The following is a 15,774-nucleotide window of genomic DNA, read 5'->3' as shown; positions in this document are numbered from 1 at the left end:
AAAACAGTAATATACAGTACAAAAGCCTGGCAAATATCACTTTACTCAAGTGATCCAAGTTAACAACACTAAACATCAGGAAAATCAACATCAATATCATTGCAACCCTTCGGTTGCAATGAGGATGACACAGCATCACTTTCATAATAGTCATGCCAAAGATACATAACCTGAGTCTAATCATGAAGAAACATTACAGAACACCAAATTGAGGTAAACTCCTCAAATAACTGGGCCATAATCTTCAAAAGTGTCCAAGTCATCAAAGTCAAGGAAAGATCGAGGAATTGCTTCAGATCGAAAAAGACCAATGAGACATGATACCTAACTGCAACATGAGATTCTAGACTGAATCCTTTTGCTATAAAGGACAGACATTATTGGAATAACTGGCAAAACTTAAATGTAATCTGCAGATTAGATGGTAGCAATATTTCAAAGTTAATTTCTTGATTTTCATGGTTGTATTATGGTTTTGGAGGAGAGTGTCTTATTGTAGAAAGTAAAGTATTTGGGCGAATGGGACATCATGCTAGCAACTTACTCTTAAAAGGGTCTGGACTAAACAACTTAAAAATAAAAAAGGAAAAACTTACAGAGGGAAGGACTTCCCTGGTGGCGCAGTGGTTAAGAATCCGCCTGCCAATGCAGGGAACACGGGTTCGAGCCCTGGTCTGGGAAGATCCCACATGCCACGGAGCAACTAAGCCCGTGCGCCACAACTACTGAACCTGCACTCTAGAGCCCGCGAGCCACAACTACTGAGCCCGTGTGCCACAACTACTGAGCCTGTGTGCCACAACTACTGAAGCCTGCGTGCATAGAGCCCATGCTCCGCAACAAGAGAAGCCACCGTACTGAGAAGCCCGTGCACTGCAACGAAGAGTAGCCCCCGCTCGCCACAACTAGAGAAAGCCTGCACGCAGCAACGAAGACCCAATGCAGCCAAAAAATAAATTAAAAAAAAAACTTACAGAATGAATTTAAATTATATATAAATAACATGCACTGTAATAATTCAATGTATAACCACTATATAATTAGTATCATGTAGTTTTTAGCAGTAGTTTTGAGAAAAATACTAAAACACACAGATTCTCTAACAATTCTCTGCTTGCTTCCAGTTTATAACCTTCATGTTATGAGATGTCAAAGAACATGGACTTCCCTGGTGGTCCAGTGGTTAAGACTCTGTGCTCCCAATGCAGGGGGCACGCGTTCAATCCCTGGTCGGGGAACTAGGATCCCATATACCTCACCACGTGGCCAAAAAAAAAAAAAGAGAGAGAGAGAGATGTGAAAGAACAGAAAAACTGTTCTGTACTGAAAAGTTAAGAGCAAACTTAGTAGAACAATTTCTGTACCTGAATAAAGACTCAAAGGGTAGTGTTAGACAATTATTTGTCCTATAGGTAACTCCTTTGTTTAAAATCTGAAATGTGAGTTAAACCTATTAAACAAAATAAACAGTCCTTTAGGCTGTAGTATCACTATTCCCATGCCATTTTGAATTATATCATTCAAATGATGCAGCTGATAAAAATGTGTGCTTTTCTTACATCTCACCAAAAACAAGTAGGCAGGAAACCAATTCACTTCACAGAAAACAGTGCGAGTCAAGTGGGAGCAGGACATTCCTAAGATACTGCTGGTCTCCCCCGAAGTGGACAGCCAAGCCCTGTCTGTCTTGGGTGTTGACAATGTGGACAAAAATGTCCAAAGGTATGATAGGATCTATCCTCTGCCTCTCTCCATGTTTCTGACCAAGAAACAAAGGACTTGTGACTCTCAAAAATATTTGGAAGAAAATTTCTACCCATCTCCACTATCCACTCATTCAGTCTCCCAAATAGGAGGAGAAATAACTTGGTGAACTTGAGAAAAGGGTTATTATGGATATGTAACTTAGGGCCCTCTTGGCTCCTGAGTTCATTTCTCACAGAAATATATGGGAAAGACTACAGTCCTTCACTACATGGCTGGGTAAACATCTAATCTGTAGACCTCCCTAACCCTCTGGGGTGGGGCATCCACTGTCTTTACACTTGGGGTAAAAGTTCATTTCAGGCTTAGGTCCAAAACATGTTCTCCAGTCCAGACCTATCAGCAATAAAGCTGGTATCTATTTTTATTCTTTTAAAATTTTTAACATATAAATCATTTTTGGACAAAAACACATGCCCCTGGTAAAAATCAAACAGTACAAAAGGATATACAGTATAAAGTAAGTCTCCTTCCTTTTCTCCCATCCCTGACCTCAGTCCCAATTTCCAAAGATAACCACTCTTACCAGTTACTATGTATTTTTCCAGAGATAATCCATGTATTTACAAGTATATTATATATGTGTATATCACATTTTTATACAAATTGTGGCATACTATACATGCTGTTATGAATTTTGCTTTTTCATTTAACAATATATTACAGCTGGTATTTTAATCCCCCCATCCACCAAAAAAAAGAAAATAGTGTGAGTAAATGAATCTTTGGAAATAGGGGTGGGGGAAATGAAACAATTTCTGGTGACTAATTTCAGAAATCACTAGAGTCTAAAATGTAAATTTGACTGATCTTCTAGTTAATTATAGAACTACAAATGCTGTAACCTCTTACATTTAAAGCATGTACTCAAGTTTCAAAGCAGATTTTTAAAATATGGATATTACTAAATGTTACACACAATGTACAGAATTCCCAAACATTTCTAATACAAATAATTTATTTTATGAAATTTATTTGGAAGACATTTGACTATTTTGTACCCGATACTACATTAAGAATAAGAAAGGTGGTCCCTGACCTCAAAATCAGATTAGTAAGGGAAACAAATAAGTGAAAATAGTAATACTAATTCAGTGATATACATATAATAATAGATATACACAAGTGCTATGGGAACATAGGGCAATAAAGGGTATACTGGAGCTGGTCATCTCTCCTCCGCAGCCATAATCCCCTCTTAGAGCCAGACTGTCAGTAAAGGGCAATCCTGTATCTCCATGGCCTGACATACCTGTTTCAGGTGAACCAAAGGAGACACCTGAACAGTCAAGCCAATCAGATTACCTCTTCAGGAAACGTGTAAAAAGAAAAATTAATAAATAAATCAGCCAAACAGAGGTATACACTAGACATTCAAAATCATACTCAGGACTGGCAGACATTTTCTGCCACGTTCATACTGATAAGAAATTAATGAGGGACTGCGCTGGTGGCACAGTGGTTAAAAATCTGCCTGCCAATGCAGGGGACGCGGGTTCAATCCCTGGTCCAGGAAGATCCCACTGCCACGGAGCAACTAAGCCCGTGAACCGCATCTACTGAGCCTGCACTCTAGAGCCCGTGAGCCACAACTACTGAAGCCTGCAAACCTAGAGCCCGTGCTCCGCAACAAGAGAAGCCACCGCAATGAGAAGCCTGCGCACCGCAACGATGAGTAGCCCCCGCTCAACACAACTAGAGAAAGCCCGCGCCCAGCAACGAAGACCCAATGCAGCCAAAAGTAAATACATTAATTAATTTTAAAAAATTAATGAAAGCCAGAATGGAGTAGGCACAGAAAAACAGGGACGAGAAACCATGTAGCCAAGATGAAGGAAAGAAGTTTCTGCAATGCCTGACTATGCTTTCTGTGATTGGGTCATGTGAGAATCTTCTGTATCCTGATTATGAGCTTTTTATTTAGGTTGAATTTATCTGATTTTCTACCCCTTAACTAAGACTAGTACCTAGCCAACCCTGAAGAGAGGGTCTGTGAAGGGTACTGAAGGAAGTAATGCCTCAGCTTAGTCTTCTCAAAGAAATAAGAGATGATGTTTTGGGCAGAGGAGACAGCATGTAGAAGCACAGTAAAGCAGAGTACACTGAAGGATCTCTAAGAACTTCTGATGGCTAAAGCATGGGATATATGATTGAAGGGAAGAGAGGCGAGGCCAGAGAAGGAAACATATCTCTAAGGGCCTTTAATACCCCAGTAAGGAGTCTGAAGTCCAACCTCACTCCCCCATCCCACCCGCACCCTGAGGTTATAAACTATGGTCCTGCACCAAAATGTTGAGCTAAGAAAGTTTTTCCATTTTTTAAATGGTCAGTGGGTAGGGAAGAAGAAGCAACAGAGACTATATGTGACCCCCATAAAGCCTAAAAATCTTACTATATGCCTCTTTAAAGAAAAAGTTTGCTTAATCCTGCTGTAAAAAATGGAAAGATTTTAAATAGGTGAATTAGATAATCAAAGGGGCATTTTTGCAACATCTCTAATGGAAGTGTGGAGGATGGATTGGTGAGAGTAACACTATGCATAAGAAAACCAGTACACGTTACTACTAGATTCAGGAAAGAGAATGATGGTTTATACTCAAGCAGTGCCAGTCAAAATCAGAGGAAAGGACAAGTTACGGAAAAACATGTTCTTATGATAAGGCTTCTAATCCTTAACACTGTCTGCAGACCCTTGCGTGGACTGACCTCTGACACCCACCCCAGTCTTAATGATACCTTGATCTCTTGGCTGTAGTTAGGCAGCTCCCTCTCTCAGTCTAGAGTGCTCTTACTTCCCACTCATCTGTTCCTTTCTTAGTTAATACCACTCACCTCTGATCTTCCTCCATCCACTATCCCCCTACCCTGAAATTCGGATGTCTCATTTACTTATTCAGTCAATAAATATTTATCGAGCACATGCAAGAGGGTAGGAGTTAATCCTTACAAAATCCTAGGAGAGTTGGGACTTTCATATTGGAACTCTTTGCTACAGAGGGCTCCCTAGTCAGACAAGTTTAGGACCCTCTGAGTTAAACAAAATTACATACTTTTATGTAGTCTTCAGTGTTCTTTTACATGCTGATATGCACTGTAGCTCCAAAAGGATACTTCCAAATTTGCTGAACCTTAGGAATTTCTTTTACTAAACATTATCAATATGGTAGGACAACTAGCATTCTGAGGATTACCGTATGGAAACACCTCTTGAACTTAATAATATTTGAGAGACAATCACAAAATAAAAGACCACTTTTGCAGCAAAAGCTTAAAATTTCTTACCTTTCTAGCTGGTGGGCCATGAGCTTTATTTACTCTTCTGCCAGGAATCCCTCAACTCCAATCAAGTAAGCAGTGCTTCTCAAGTTTCCATCTAAGTATCCCTAGGGCAAAGGAGAAGCAGAAAAGAGCAAATTCATTACTCTGCAAAATCTAAATAACTCCAGGAACTTCCCTGGTGGCGCAGTGGTTAAGAATCCGCCAGCCAATGCAGGGGACATGGGTTCGAGCCCTGGTCTGGGAAGATCCCACATGCGGTGGAGCAACTAAGCCCGGGTGCCACAACTACTGAGCCCGCCTGCTGCAACTACTGAAACCCACGTGCCTAGAGCCCGTGCTCTGCAATGAGAGAAGCCATGGCAATGAGAAGCCCACGCAGTGCAATGAACACAACCAGAAAAAGCCCACACGCAGCAACGAAGACCCAACACAGCCAAAAATAAATAAATAAATTTAAATAAATAACTCCACTACAAAAATTTGTAAATGTTTATTTTATATTTTAAAATGCATGTGTATTTTGCCTTCTATTCCATTATTTTTTAGTATAAAAATTAAGGTTCCCTGCAAAATCTTTAATGCTCCAGGAAGATGTTTACCTTGTGGCCTCCCAAAACTCCTGGCACACTGCCACCTATCAGATGTGTAACAGTTTCAAAGATGGAAGCACGGCAATGGAATCTTGGTGAAAAGGGAAAAATAAAACTTTAATATAACAGAAGGAAGAGGTAGTCACAGCTGATCCGCGAAACGGCAGCGCTGAATCTTGAGCGTCAAAATTCTTAAGAGTGAAGGTTAATGGCTCTTCTTGTGCCAGTGTGCTTCACACAACTGTTTATGTGCTTCTTATTTGGAAATGACTTTTTTATGCCTGTATCAGTTAGGATTAGGTTCAGCTGTGAGAAAACTCAAAATAACAATGGCTTAAATGAGTCAGAAGTTTATTTCTCTCACAAGAACACAGGCAGTCCAGAACCATGATCATTGGGAACCCAGGCTCCTTCTGTCTTGTTGTTCTTCCATCCTCAACATGTGGCGTCCCCTTCACAGTCTAAAATAACTGCTCAAGGTCTAGCCATCACATCAATGGCAGGAAGGAAAATGGTGAGATGAGAGATAGCCTCCCTTTAAGGATACTTTTCAGAAATCTTACAGGAAACTTCTATTCTGGCCAGAACTTAAATCACATGGCCATAGCTAGCAAGGAAGCTGAGAAATACATTCTTTATTTCACCACATGCTTGGAAAAAAAAACTGGAGCATCTACAATAAGGAAAAAGAAGAGAATGAATATTGGTGGACAATTAGTTGTTTCTGTCATCATATGCAGCTCATTCTAAAATGTAAGATGGTTGGATATCTTGTAGAGATGTCTTATCAGTCCACTGAAGGGAGCTTTCAAAGGCAGAAACTCCTGCCAGTGGCCAAGGAGCAAGACCAATGTTAATAAGGACTTCTCTAAATATGCAAGACCAATCTGTAGGTGACAGAGGAAGAAGAAAAACTATCTGAAGACCAGAGTAACAATATAAGAGTAAAGCAACAACCTAAATAGTTGTAGTTTAGGAGGATAAACTCACTAGGCAGTCCACAAAACTTAGGAATGATTACATGGGACCGTTAGGTAAGTAATGGAGTGCCTAAGGTGAGATTGGGTAAGAACTTGGCAGAAAGTTCAGTTACCAATTGCATTAGGAAAAGGCAGCTATCCCAGGAGCAAGATGTTAAAGGGAAAGTTGACCTTCCCTTACCTGAGGGCTGAGCTCCCATGCATGAGGGCCAAGTAGGAACTTGGAGATTTCCTTATTGCACAGACTGTTGAAAAGAAGAGTTGCACTTTACCTTGAATAAGGTTGGCCAAAACAGCCTTAATATGTTTAAAACTTTTGATGTAAATACCAAAAGCTATAAGGACTCTCATTTCAAAATTGGCAACGAAATTGTTTTATATATAGACTGTTCCTTAAAGGAAAAGGGACCAGAACAGGGCATTTAGCTAGACAAATGTAAATTTGGGACTATGAATGGAGCAGCAATCCAAAGGACAAATGGCTCTGTGGGATAACTGTACTTCCTACTGAAAATAATCCACATATAAGTGGATCCATGCAGTTCAAACCCATGTTGTTTAAGGATCAACTGTACTTATAAAAGAATGGTGTATCTTGAAAAGCCAGAAATTACATTTTTTTCAACTATCTAAACTTATGAAGAAATATTTTAGGAATCAACTTAGAAATGTGCAAGAGTACATAGTTTATCAAATTTCTTTTCAGGAGTATATATATGAGTGTACTAGGCAGAATGGCCCCCCAAAAATGTCCGCACCCCAATCCCTGGAACTTATGAATAGGTTATGTTACATAGCAAAATGGACTTTGCAGATGTAAAAATCATCACAGATTCTAAAATAGGAAGATTATCCTGGGTTATCCAGATGGCCAATCTAATCACATGAGCCAGTAAGAGTGAAGAACTTTCTCTGTCAGAGAGCTTTTGGCAGTAGCAGAAGTCAGAGATAAGCATGAGAGAGACTTTACCTGACATTACTGGAGGGGGCAGCACTGAAAGCATTTCAACTTCTATGAGTGAAGACTAGCCCTGGCTGACAGCAAGGAAAGAAGGACCTCAGTCTTAAAACTGTATGCAGTCAACAATCCAAATGAACTGGGAAATGGATTCTTCCTCAGAGACTCCAAAAAGAAAGAAAGAATGCAGCTCTGCTAACATACTGATTTTGGCTTAGTAAGACCTTATGTAGTGGGCCCAGCTGAGCCCACCTGGACTTCTGACAAACAAAAACTATGAGATAAATTTGGGTTGTTTTATGATGCAAAGTATGTAGTGATTTGTGAAACAGGAATAGAAAATAAAGTAAGCAAAAATGCTAATGTACTCAGGAGGACAGGCTTGTAGCCCAAGGAACCGCACAGATTCAGAGTTTTCTCTGTGCTCTAATTTCCTTCTCATATCTTGGTAAGTGCCACAAAATGCCAAGAAATGATCCTAGAGCTCACACTAGGAAGAGCAATATGGTCATAATGACGAACTTAAACCTAAGAAGTTGAAAACCTGTAGCTATAAGCCAGTAGGAATTCATTCCCCTTTGAGTTTCTAAATTAGGAAAAATTTAAATGGTATGATTTCACCTCCTATCCTCTCCAGGAAGAAAAAATATACTAGTTTCAGGATTGTCAAAAATAATAATTGAGGGCTTCCCTGGTGGTGCAGTGGTTGAGAGTCCGCCTGCTGATGCAGGGGGCGCGGGTTCGTGCCTGGGTCCAGGAGGATCCCACATGCTGCGGAGCGGCTGGGCCCGTGAGCCATGGCCGCTGAGCCTGCGTGTCCGGAGCCTGTGATCCGCAACGGGAGAGGCCACAACGGTGAGAGGCCCACGTACCACACACACACACACACACACACACACACACAAATAATAATAATAGAAAACAATACTGTATATGTAAAATATATCAAGTACAGTGCATGGCACTCATATAGTATCTATTCAGTTTATTAGAAGTTTTACTGTATTTTGACTTTAAATGTACATTTTCCTAATATTTAATTAATCTAAATCTTACTACCTTCTTTATTTTTAAAGCCAGAAGCTGAGCACTACATAGTTTAACTTTTAGACAGAAGATTTTTACATTAATCTTTAACCCATGAATTTGATGTTATCCCATAAGGTTATTTGGTATATAATGTTTTACTTCATCAATGTAAGAAAGTGAGAAAAATATAAGTTCCGCTTTAATGAGGAAAGCAGTAGTTTTTAATTGTTCGCTACTCACAGGAGACACGACAGATGTTCTTCATACATATCACAACTCCCAAGAATATACCAAAGTTTTGATGATATTCCTCAAAGTTGATGGGATACATGAAGAGCATCACAGACTTTTCTCAATACTGTATTCATGAAAGTACACTATGAGTGCAGTTGGCCCTCCGGATTCAACAAACCTCAGATCAAAAATATTTGGGGGGGCGGGGGGCTTCCCTGGTGGCACAGTGGTTGAGAGTCCTGCGCTCCGCAACGGGAGAGGCCGCAGCGGTGAGAGGCCCGCGTACTGCAAAAAAAAAAAAAAAAAATATATATATATATATATATTTGGGGGGAAGAAATTCCAGAAAGTTCCAAAAAGCAAATCTTGTATTTGCCTCCTGCCTGGCAACTATTTACAAAGCATTTACATTGTATTAGGTATCATAAGTAATGTAGAGACGATTTAAAGAATATGGGAGGGCTTCCCTGGTGGCGCAGTGGTTGAGAGTCCACCTGCCAATGCAGGGGACACGGGTTCGTGCCCCGGTCCGGGAAGATCCCACATGCCGCGGAGCAGCTGGGCCCGTGAGCCATGGCCGCTGAGCCTGCGCGTCCGGAGCCTGTCCTCCGAAACGGGAGAGGCCACAATAGTGAGAGGCCGCGTACAGCAAAAAAAAAAAGAATATGGGAGGATGTACTTAGGTTATATGCAAATACAGTGCCATTTTATATAAGGGACTTGAGCATCAACAGATTTTGGTATCTGCAGTGGATCCTGGAACCGAACCCCACAGATACCAAGGGATGACTGTATGTGAATAGTGAAATCAGCCCAATATATCAAAATATTATTTAATAATATCAGTAGTCCAATTTTTAAGTCAAACTTCATTTTTTCACGTGAGTCTTGATTATTCCCAGACCTTTAATTCCTAGGTGAATTAAGGTAAGCAAGTTCTTGTTTTATAGTTTAAAATTACAACAGAACATTAGAAATATATAAATACACAGAATTTACAGATTAATGGTTATGAATATGAACAGTGCTAATGAAAGTTTTTACTAATAACATCATTTTAGATTTGGTAATCATATCAGCTATACAAAACAGTGTCCATAGCATTAATTTTGCTCAAGGTAGATGTATAAAATGTACCTATTGATCATTGCTTTTCCTCACTAAAAACTTATCTTTGTAAAATAATATAGAAACTCACAGCTCACCAAGAATTACAATAATTCATAATCACCGCTTAGGAGTACATCAATAATTTCTCATCATGAAGAAGGCAATAAGATACAGATTATGTACAATTCCCATTACAACACTAGTAAGCTTACCTCCCCCCACACCATGCAAAGTCCATCAAAATTCAGGTAAATGAAAGAGATATTACCTCAGAAGTAACCCTCAATCCAACATCCACACTTCAACAATCATTAAAACCTATCTTACAATGATAAAAGATACTAGTGACTCTCAACACCATGACTGAGAAATGATGCTATACTTATATTAAATAATTAGTAAAGAAATCAAAAGAACAAACATTAGAAGTATGATGTTTTAATTTAATCATCTCTTCCACTATAGAGAGGAAGAAATGAAAGGTCTCACAGAAATGTTTATAGTGGGATTGGCGGAGCAGAAGAAAATGACAACTGGAATGCATGCAAATCACAGTATCATGACTTTACCATCTCAAAATGTGGATATGCTATACTGCACGAGTTTTATATAGAAAAAGTCTCACTTGGGAAGAAGGGATGTATATGGAACAAAAACTACAAGCTATTCTCTCACATGGATTTATGAAAATTCTGAGGTAGTATTATAAGTTCCACCACAAATTGTAAGTTCCTAGGGAAAACTCAACATTATTGCCAAAGCTACCAAATAGATGACTGCTGTACTGTCTTCAAGCCACACCACATGCATGCCTGTTGGGGTTGTGATGGATTATTATTATTTTTGAATGAACTTTAACAATTATAATTACCATACCATATACTGAGTACTCATTAAGTTCCTGACACTGTTTCAAGCATTGTATATATGTTAAATATTTGAATGTTCACAACAAGACTATGAGTTAAGTATTATCTTTAAAGATAAGGAAACTGAGGCACAGAGAAGTTATATGATTTGCCCAAGGTGACCCAGATAATAAGTGGTAGACTCATGACAACCTGATTAGTAACTACCCTATGACATTGATTATATACTTACAATGAGCCAGAAGATAATACTGAGGAAACAAAAACACAGTCAATTTGGCTGTAACATACACATTCCTTATTTGAAGGGTTACCTATATGGAATGTCATTATGAAGTTTAATAATTCACAAATGTATAGTTCAGAAAGAAGCTCTTATATTAAAACAAACTAGCATAAGACATCCAATGTGTAAACTATGTAAAACTGCAGAAAATTTAAGGATTATTGCTACTTGGATGTCAAAAGTTTCAGTAATCTTTGAGAGAAATAAAATCAGTGAAATGACAGAAAATATGAAATATACATATCTGTCCCAGCACACAGATCACTGGCAGACAAATAACTACAGACTGATATAGTCAACTAAATAAAACTTCTAAATAATGTCACTTACATTAATAATTCCTGGGCTTCCCTGGTGGCGCAGTGGTTGAGAGTCCGCCTGCTGATGCAGGGGGCGCGGGTTCGTGCCTGGGTCCAGGAGGATCCCACATGCTGCGGAGCGGCTGGGCCCGTGAGCCATGGCCGCTGAGCCTGCGCGTCCGGAGCCTGTGCTCCGCAACGGGAGAGGCCACAACGGTGAGAGGCCCGCATAGCGCGCAAAAAAAAAAAAAAAATAATTCCTAGCTAAGTAATCCTACTTTTTTTAATAAGCACAACTCCAAAGTTGGTAAAATTATGACAAAGTTGATGCAGTAACATTCTGATGACAGTGTAAACTTGCTCAACTCTTTGGGGAGGCAAAAATTTGGCAACTGTAGAAACATTTATATCCTTTGACCTAGAATCTCAATAGAGATTGGTATCTACAGAAATAATTCAAAATAAAAGATCTATGCACAGAGATGCTTAATTCAATGTTAAAACAGGCAGAAACTGAAAGTTATTTTCCTGTTGGACCTTTAAAATCGAGGCAATTTTAGGAACTTCACTGGTGGCACAGTGGTTAAGAATCTGCCTGCCAATGCACGGGACACGGGTTCAAGCCCTGGTCTGAGAAGATCTCACATGCCGGGGAGCAACTAATTCCATGTGTCACAACTACTGAGCCCACGTGCCACAACTACTGAAGCTCGCGCACCTAGAGCCCGTGCTCTGCAACAAGTGAAGCCACCTCAATGAGAAGCCCGCACACCGCAAAGAAGAGTAGCGCCCGCTCTCTCCAGCAACTAGAGAAAGCCCGCGTGCAGCAAGGAAGACCCAACGCAGCCAAAAATAAATAAATAAACAAACAAATCAATAAAAAACAAACACCTATGTTCTAAATTACCACAATATTATAGTTTAAATAATTAAAAACTTAATGGCAGTAGCATCCTCTCAGAACAAGATTAAACATGTCTTAGGAAAGCAGCATACACAGCACTGTAAATTTGGAATATTCTTACAAACTATTTTACAAAGGTTAGGATTCAATTATCAATGACCTTAAAGACCCATGAACTTTTTTGTTTCTTGATCTGAAGAAGGGCATCTCTATTTTTGAACACACTTTACGACGATGTTCCTGCAGTTTTGAAAAGTGTTTACAGTGGATTTTTCAAGTCACTGTAACAAATTTAAATTTAATTACAAAATATCATTGCTATTGCATTTGTCTTTCAGGGCACTTAACCGTACTGGGATGACTTTTTAACAAGCTTCTCACCTTCACAGTTTTGGTACAACAGACCAAGCATATAGGCTTTCCGATTATGCCTAGAAAAACTATTACTGGCAGTGGTTATAAATTTCTTCAGATAGGACAAAAAACGTGCTCAGAGGAACAGTTTTTGATCTGATTTCAAATATAGACATTAAATTTATTTACTGTTACTATCTCCAAAATTTTAAATTCCTAAGAAATTGTAACTTTCACATAATAATTTACAGATTAGTCAACAGGCCTAAGGTCCATCAGGAGTAACCCCTTTTACTCCATCATATTCACAATAGTTTTGCTCTTGGCCTGACCAGTTTTAAAACTCTTCATTAAACAAAGACAATTTTATACCACTTAAAGGCACAAAAATAGTCCCCATCTCTTCCGTCCTCTGCCTCCTTCTAGCGTCAGTTCAACCAGCGAACACAGAAAACACACTCTCGGCTCTGGTCCCCAAGATATCAATTAAAAAAAAAAAACACAGGTGATTTCCCTACAGAACGTTTGCAGTCCACCCAGGAAGGTTAAAAAAAAAAAAAGGGGGGGTAAAATACCAGAATCAATCTGCACCCGCACCTCAGCCCCGCCCCATCTGAAAAAGTGGGGGGTGGCGGGAGTGTGAAGGGGCAGAAAGGACAGAAAAGGCCGAGACTTCCAGCTCCCAGGTTCTGCATACCATTTGTTCCATCAGCTCCCACCGCAGCCAGAGACCCTGACCCTGTTTTCTGCCGCGCCTCCTGATCCTCCCCCTCGCCACCATCACATACAGTTCCCAACCACTGAGTGGGGAGACCAGAGCCGGCCCTCTTCCTGTTCAACCCAAGGACTGAACGGGGCTCTCCTTGCACCCTCGGCAAATCCGACGTGTGCCCCAGGGATCTCCAAACTGACCAGACAAGGGGACGATATAGCAGGGGGAGGGGTCTAAGAGGAGCCGTTATTCCTTTTTCCTCCTCGTCAGGAAAGCGCGCGAGCGGGGAGGGGCCGGAACAACAAATGCCAGTTACCTAACGGTCCGGCCTGTTCGGCCGGGCTTCCGAAGCCGACGCCGCGCGGGCCGCTAAAGCTGCAGCACAGCCACAGCCGCCCCGAGGGCCAGGCACGGGCAGGAGCGCCCGAGGTGATGGGAAGCGGGGGGTGGGGACTATGGTGAGCGACGTCGCCATGTTAGTGCCTTCTTTCTCTGTATCCCTACAGTCTCCAGTCCTGCGGCCCTCTCCTCATCACTACTCACCTTTCCAGGTCACTAGTTCATGCTTCTTTCGGTCGCTGGGGAGACCCGAGCTCAGCGGTGTTTACAAACCACCCCTGGAGGAAAGGACTGAACCGCACTTTAAAGGCCACGGGCTCCCACAGGCTTCCGTCCTCTCTCGCGAGATCGGACTGACAACCCTTCTCTCCGCCCCCCTCCCGACATCCCTCCTTTCTTCTCGCGCCCCTCCTCTCCACGCACACGCCCCTTCTTGCCTTCCTTCTGACAGAGCGCCTCCGGATCAGGTGGTTCAGTCAGGCTTAAGGAAGGGGGCGGGAACCAAAGAATACTCGGGCGCTGGTTATTGGATACAGAACCCGAAGGGCGGGAAGCAGTTCTGGAGGGGGCGGGACCAGGGAGTTAGTAGAGTGGCGTCTCTGTACCCGGGAGCTGCGGAAGGCTGTCATTGGCAGCCGGCTGGAGGTGGGCGCGAGTGTAGGGCGCTGGAGCAGGTGGATGTTGAGGTCGCGTGAGGAGGTTGATGGTGTGCAGGGAGGAAAGGTGAACTCTGGGAAGGCTGCCGGTGGCGGGAGAGAAAGCAGGAGGAATCCTCTGAGCCCAGCTCCGGAAACCTGGTATTTCCGTTGCTGTCATTTCCCGGCCCTTGGTAGGGAGGAGGGTAAAGCGTAGGGAGGCGCGCACCGAAACCCACCTTCCGGCTGCACTGAAGCCTGAGAAGGAGAGCTTCGGTTTAGAAGCCGCGGAGTTTGCTGGAAATTACCCCCTAAGCCCCCTACGCGCCTGAAACGGGGAAGCAAGATGTCAGTTCCGAAATAAATGAAATAAGCCTTTACCATGAATGGCGTTTGTTCGAATTTTACTAAGCTGTAGCTGGAACTGATTCCTCCGGCTCTCAGCGCCCAGTACAGTGTATGATGTTAGCATACAATTATGTTCTAAGTAACTTACTAAAAGGAAATACAGTGCCTTCCACTATATCTCCCTAACTTAAAATAGTGCAAGAGGAAAATCCTCCATATTATGGTGTATCCTATTTTATCAATTTTCCTTTACTTAGCAGTTATAGATAAAAAATATCAATTTTAGTAGAGAGAATTCCAAACCTTTAAAACATCAGCAACTCCGTATTAACACTTGAGAGGACCAAAGGACACCAAATTAATACGGCGTAGAAATAGCACTCTTTCCGTAATACTGTCCTACTGCTTAATAGGCCGATGCAATGCCTAGGAAATAACTGTCAAGCTTTGAAAGTAGCTGTTTAAAAAGAATGCGGGGCGGGGGAGCTAATCATTTGATTAACATAAAGGACAAAAAAGACCGTATTTATTGCTCTTCAGTTGACACAGATACATTCCTACAAACAAAGAGAAGTGCTGAAAATATTTCTTAATGTTGTTCTATGATTCTCTTTACAACTTAAATGTTTCGAATGTTAAAGGTAGGGATATTGATTGTTCAATAAATACACCCTAGCGCCCTTGAAAAGTATGATGGGGACCCTGCGAAAATTTGCATTAATTATTTTTTTAAAAAAGCACGTTTTTTTCAGTGCCTTGTTTTCCACTTATTAAGTGATGATTTCTAGTCTATAGCAAAATTATGTATTAAGTTTACATATGAACATTAAATGCACTCAAACGTTATCTCCAAACTCAAATGAAACTGAAATTGTTGTTAGATTGTGGGGCATAGTATTTGAGAGTTAATGAACCTACAGTTCAATAATGGTATCTGCCATAAAAGTGACATTGTAATGGCACTGGACCTTTTAGCAGGTTTCTGGCCTCTATACATGTATGTGAGCCAACTCACCCCTCTTTTAAAACTAATTTCATTACTCAAGAGCCCTGAAAGAAGCCAAATTGACACTGTTTATGCCTC

At 41.0% G+C, this 15,774-nt stretch overlaps 1 protein-coding gene across 6 annotated transcripts in view; it reads right to left on the bottom strand.

Moving 5' to 3' along the window:
• Nucleotides 1-14,090, bottom strand: part of ATF2 (activating transcription factor 2) — an 84,486-nt gene extending 70,396 nt beyond the window's left edge. For 2 of the 6 annotated variants that reach the window (XM_067741476.1, XM_067741478.1), the window contains exons 1-2: nucleotides 13,912-14,087; nucleotides 5,047-5,147 (exon numbers count right to left, since the gene is read on the bottom strand). The gene's annotated coding sequence lies outside the window, so the exon portion shown is untranslated. Of the gene's footprint in view, nucleotides 1-5,046; nucleotides 5,148-5,642; nucleotides 5,725-13,911 lie in introns of all 6 variants that reach the window. The other 4 variants (XM_067741475.1, XR_010944383.1, XM_067741477.1 and 1 more) reach the window with 4 other exon arrangements.
• Between the last annotated feature and the right edge of the window lie 1,684 nt (nucleotides 14,091-15,774).

This window comes from Pseudorca crassidens, chromosome 6, assembly GCF_039906515.1.
Source record: "Pseudorca crassidens isolate mPseCra1 chromosome 6, mPseCra1.hap1, whole genome shotgun sequence".
Classification (NCBI taxonomy): domain Eukaryota; kingdom Metazoa; phylum Chordata; class Mammalia; order Artiodactyla; family Delphinidae; genus Pseudorca; species Pseudorca crassidens.
The sequence above is the reverse complement of the archived record's forward strand: the minus strand, read 5'-3'. Positions and strand labels throughout refer to the sequence as shown.